Here is a 5,977-nt window from a genome sequence, read left to right on the forward strand (position 1 = left end):
ACTGCAAGATGGTGTTTCTTCACTCTTCACACTCTTCTCCCGTAGATTTCCTGCTTTCTCCTTCAATATCCTATCCTACTGCGAAAGCTAATAAAAATAACAGTGATGCACGGCTTATCCCAAACACCCAATGGATGACGCAGTAAACAAAAATGCCTTCAGTGCTGAAATACATTCAAGCATAATTTGTATCATTCTAGCATGCAAAACTTTCTCTCCTCTGTTCACAATTTTTCATATGCTATGGTCTGAATGTTTGTCCCCCCCTCAAATTCACATGTTAGAACCCTAATGCCCAATGTGATGGTGTTAGGAGGTGGGGCCTTTGGGAGGTGATTAGGCCATGAGGGTGGAGCCCTCATGAATGGAATTAGCACCCTTATAAAAAAGGTCCCATGGAACTCAGAGCCAGCTCCTCCTTCCATATGAGGACACAATGAGAAGCTGTGACCCAGAAGAGGGCCCTCACCCAACTATGCTGGCACCCTGATCTCAGACTTCCAGCCTCCAAAACTGTGAGAAATAAATTTCTATGCTTACAAGCTACCCAATGTGCGCTATTTCATTATGGCAGCCCAAACGACTAAGACATCAGATGGAATACAGAAGCTGCTATCTAAAATTAATTAGTTAGAAACAAGCTACAGAACCCTGGGTCGGCAGTGAAGAGACCTCCTCTTGTTTCACACCTCCTGGGGTTAACAGGCCTCCTATCACCTCATAGCATTAGCCCACAGGAGTCCCAGAGATGCTAAGAGATTGGCCCACCACCACCCTGACCCATGGCAAAGGAAATAGCTATTCATGGTGTCTCCTTTGAAAAAGCCAAGTGGAACAAGACTGGTAGGAAGGCGTGGGGAGGGAGAAAGGCTTGACAACACATAACTACTTACTTAGGCCATGACTACGATGTTATGGACACAAGCCTCATACGGGACATTCAGGGCCATACTGCCTGGCTGTGGATTCTTCTAATGCCACACAAATCCCCCTTCGTTGGGTAACATGAAAATGCACTTTCTGTATTTATCGCCATATACTGCATTCTGTGGAGATTAACAAACTTCTGGCCTCAGGGGGAATTTATGTGGGTAAAACAAAAAAGGTATGATATTAATTAATTAACCATGCCCGCCCCCTAAAGCTAATGATGGGCTCTCCATCATGGATTCTCATACATCTCATCAACATGAATTAAATTTATTCAGGAAGTTTTGAAAAGCACTTATTCACTTGCTTTACCCACTCTTGTTCAGAAAGGCATTTAACTGGCTTAAAAAATAAACAGGGAAAAGCAGATTTTTAAAATGACCAAAATATACAGCTCTTTTGATTTTTTTTGTATAAAGCTGCTCAGAGGCAAAACAATTCAATCAGCTACATAAACAAATCTCATAATCCCCAATCATCACACTAAAATCACGTTCATCTTAAAATTACCACAGATTTAACTTGTATACAATGAAAAGCAAGTATGCTCCAAATTATAAGCAGTCAAATTTTTAGAGTATCATTTAAAAAATAAAAACATCCCAGTATGCAACTGACTTCTATTAAGCCAACTATCATGGGTAGGACTAAATCTACATTTGGTAAAGAGATAAGCTTGTTTTTTAAAAACTGAGTATGTCTCTACTTTCAAAGTCCTTGAAAGTATCTCCATTTGGAAAAAAAAAAAAGTATAATTTTAAGAGGCTTACTTATTCACTTCAAGTGATTGCTGGGTGTTGCTTTTACTGTATTTTTTCTTTTTTTTTATTTGACTTTTAGTTTATTTTTTATACAGCAGGTTCTTATTAGTTAGCTATTTTATACATATTAATGTATATATGTTAATCCCAATCTCCCAATTCATCCCACCACCACCCCTCCCAACCCCCGCTTTCCCCCCTTGGTGTTTACTGTATTCTTCTAAAGCTATTTGCCATTACATGATAGGATAACAAGTCTAAAACTACTATAATTGTGATATGTAGAGGAGAGATTAAATTCAACACTTGCTCTTAAATAAATCAAGTTGTATTAGGGATGATATTGGAAATATTTATTTTAAAAGGTTTTGAACCCATCACTAAGGTTACATTTTCCCTCTCTCTGTTTATGCTAGCCACAATTTAAGTTTGGTGTTTTCCAATTCAGTTTGTCAACCAGCAGAAATAAAAGATAGTCTCTTTTCATGATTAGTTTCAGTTATTTTTCTTAGAGCAATGTAATATTTCAACATTTTATTTACCTTTAAAATTAACAACATATATTATGACACTAAAGAGAGCATCTAGATTGCATTGTCCAGGCAGAGGGCAGAGCTCTAAAAAAAAATGAAGGGTATTTTGCTAGGCTACAATTCTTATACATGAGCAAACAGGGACGGTGCTGGGGAAGAAGCTCTGTGACACCCAGCAAGTTCATCACCTGCCCAGTGTGTGGGACGCAGGGATGGTGATTAGATTTGAAGCCCATGGAGGTTCACTGAGGCACTTCAGTTTACGTGATAAGCTTCAGCCATAAAAAAGAATGAAATATCTGCAGCAACATGGGTGGACCTAGAGATTATCATATTAAGTGAACGAAGCCAGACAGAGAAAGACAAATATCATATGGTATCATTCACATGTGGAATCTTTTAAAAAAAGATACAAAATGAACTTATTTGCAAGACAGAAATAGACCCACAGACATAGAAAACAAACTTATGGTTACCAAAAGGGAAAGCGGGGAGGGGGCGGAATAAATTAGGGGTTTGGGATTAACAGATACACACTACTATATATAAAACAGATAACCAACAAGGACCTACATATAGCACAGGGAACTCTACTCAATATTTTATAATAACCTAAAAAAGGAAAAGAATCTGAAAAAGAATATATAACTGAATCACTGTGCTGTAGACCTGAAATGAACACAACATTGTAAATCAACAATACTTCAGTAAAAAGATTGGTTTGGCCATAAAGTTCGTTCGGGTTTTTTTGTAACATCTTATGGAAAAACCCAAACGAACTTTTTGGCCAAACCAATATATAGAGAGAGGAAAAAAAAAAAGCTTCAATCCAAAGCCCTCTGGTTTTTATTTCACTGTGTTTTGTGGATCAAGACAGAATAAGAACCTCTCAGCACATGAATCCTAAGAATTCTGCACTAACTGACATTAAATGCCACCTCCGGGCCCCGACCCAGCTTCTTTCCACCCAGTCGGCTGGACCACCAGGATAGGAGCTACTTCAACTCCCTGACAGAGATCTAGGATGCCTCTGCCCATTGAGCCCTTGAACACAGCCCTTCAACCAAAGTCCATCATTCAGGAAATATTAAAAGACAAATCTTACTACAGCAGACACAGTGAAATTCAAAAGGAACAAAAGCATTAACATCAAACCATCCACGTCCCTTTCCGGCGGTGATGACCTCCCCAGGAGAACGTGCCTCTCGCAAAGGATCTCCTTCATCCCTCTCCAGAAGAGAAGAGGAAACACAAGAAGTGCCTGGTGCAGAGCCCCAATTCCTATCGCGTGGATGTGAAATGCCCAGGATGCTCTAAGATCACCACCGTCTTTAGCCATGCACAAACAGTAGTTTTGTGTGTTGGCTGCTCTACTGTCCTCTGCCAGCCTACAGGAGGAAAAGCAAGGCTTACAGAGGATGCTCCTTCAGATGGAAGCAGCATTAAAAGCACCCTGAATCAAGATGAATGGGAAACCATCCCAATAAACACACTTTGGGTAAAAAAAAAAAAAAAAAACCAAAAAAACCATCCACCTCCAACATGCACAAAAGTCCATAAAGTACTACATTTCTGGTATTAGATTATTTTTCAGTTAACATACGGATAGTTAAGGATTTGCCAGCTTTCTTTTTCTCAACCAAATCAAAATCAGGTAGCTAAAGCACCACCCGTCACCTCTCCCTTTCAGGGACACATGTTATAACATGTCTGCAGAGCTGGGTTTACAGCTTTTTATCACCAATGAGCTGCGTGACCTTGGGGAAGTAACTTCACCCCTGAAAGCCTGTGATTCCATATCTGCAGAATACTTCACAGAACTGAAAAAAGCAAGAATTAGAGTGGTTGGCACAGTTCTGGGCACACTGTTGAGTGCAAACAGACGTTAGCTATCACTATTTTTCTTCTACTGCCTTCTTGTCACCAAAGGCTTCTTGTTCAAGCTATACACCAAATAGCATTCCAAAACCATGAAAAAGGAAGAGAATTTGGCAACATGTTTTAGATAACATTTTACGGAAGCTTTGGACAGTACAAGTCCTCACCGTTTACACGTAATTGTTATTAAACCATTATGCGACACAAATGCCCTCCCCACTCTATTCTAGATGACACCTCTAGAAATTAAAACCTGGCCTCCTACACTGTCTTGTCACTTTTAAGTACCATGCATTTCACCAATAATCACTTCTCATCTATCCCCTAAAAGTAGCAATCCTGTTTCAAACGCTCTTAAATGGTGATTACAATAGGGAACAAGCTGGAGTCTAAATCTACTAAGTTCTCTCTCAAAAACGCCTATACAGAGGCTGTGTTCTGAGGTCTCTAAACTGCTTTGAGATCTGAGGTGTTTTTCTAAATAAACAGAATAACTACTCGTATCATATAACACTGCCTAAGACAACAATGCCTTCTGAAGCACAATAATAGGTCACACTGTCAGTAATAAACAAAATACGGAAGCAACACCATTGAAAACATAATGGAAAAGACAAAACACTTCAAAGACACAGAAAGGAAACAACAGGACCTAGGTCCAGAGCGATACGCTTTTAAATCCTAGAAATCGGTGAGAGGTGAGACATGCAGCAATTTAATACGAACTCAGGATTCCAACTATATTTATACCAACACGCAATTTTCCCACCAAACCACAAAACTATTCCCGAACATCATAGCCACCTGTCCCATTTCCCAATTTTAACAGTAATGTTAACTTTTCGCTAGATCCCAGACTTGATCAACTCCCATCTCTAACGTTAAAGAACAGCCCTTTCTCACCATTCCTGGCTTCTGTCGGGAAGGATTCTCCCTGACCACCCACTGCCTCCCTCTGCCCCGTCACTCTCGCCACCCCCAGGAGCCAACCTGAACCAGCTGACTGGGAAACTTGGGAAAAAAGTAGGCACGCCTGGCTCAGCTCTGCCCTTTCTTCCTCTTGGGAACATGCTGCACACAAGGATAGGTCCCCTATCAGTAATAAACGTGATGTTCTAATCTTTCATCTGCTTTACTCTTGTACTGATACTTCCCACATTCTTCAGAACCTAGGCAAGAAACTAGATGCTGCTGACTGGGTCTACTCAAAGACCAAAACACCAAGACCACCTGAGAAGATGCAAACAAAACCAAAGCTCTCACTGATGATGCAACAGAGAACAAACAAATGTTCTGAAATAATTAGGACCTCTGGAAACACAGCAAAGTGGTTAATGGCAAAATATCTACAGCTGGAATGCAATATTTGAACCCCTCTCTGCCAACTATAAAACTGGGGGCAAATTTCTTAATTTCTCTGGGCCTCTGTTTCTTCACCTGTCAGATGGGGATGATAATAGTAACATACGATTATTAATATATATAAACATATAAAACAATGCCTAGACATAATAAGCTAAGTAAACGTTAGCTATTACTAATATTACCGTTTTCCTTATTTCTTTTTCTTACCGTTATTACTATTACTATTTTGCATCACAAGATAAGACGTGAAAAGAAATACTCGTCCATGATAGGTTAGATTACATTTTATAAGTTCATGTCTATAGTAGGACTCCAAGAAAAATGAACTATAATGGAAAAGTTGTAGGAAAATGAATCAAATTGGTCCACTATGGGTGATGTAAGTCAAAACTGTCTTTTCAGGTGACAACAGAAGAGGAAATATAAGGGTACACCATTCGGCACACACACAAAAATTCTTTGTGTTTCTGTTTTTGTCTTCTTTTGTTTCGGTTCGTGTTTTTCATGTCA

The 5,977-nt window shown here is 39.5% G+C and overlaps 1 pseudogene; it reads left to right on the forward strand.

Moving 5' to 3' along the window:
* Positions 1–782: 782 nt before the first annotated feature.
* Positions 783–3,670, forward strand: LOC137767690 (small ribosomal subunit protein eS27-like; annotated as a pseudogene).
* Positions 3,671–5,977: the final 2,307 nt, after the last annotated feature.

The sequence above is a fragment of the Eschrichtius robustus genome, chromosome 7, assembly GCF_028021215.1.
Source record: "Eschrichtius robustus isolate mEscRob2 chromosome 7, mEscRob2.pri, whole genome shotgun sequence".
NCBI lineage: Eukaryota > Metazoa > Chordata > Mammalia > Artiodactyla > Eschrichtiidae > Eschrichtius > Eschrichtius robustus.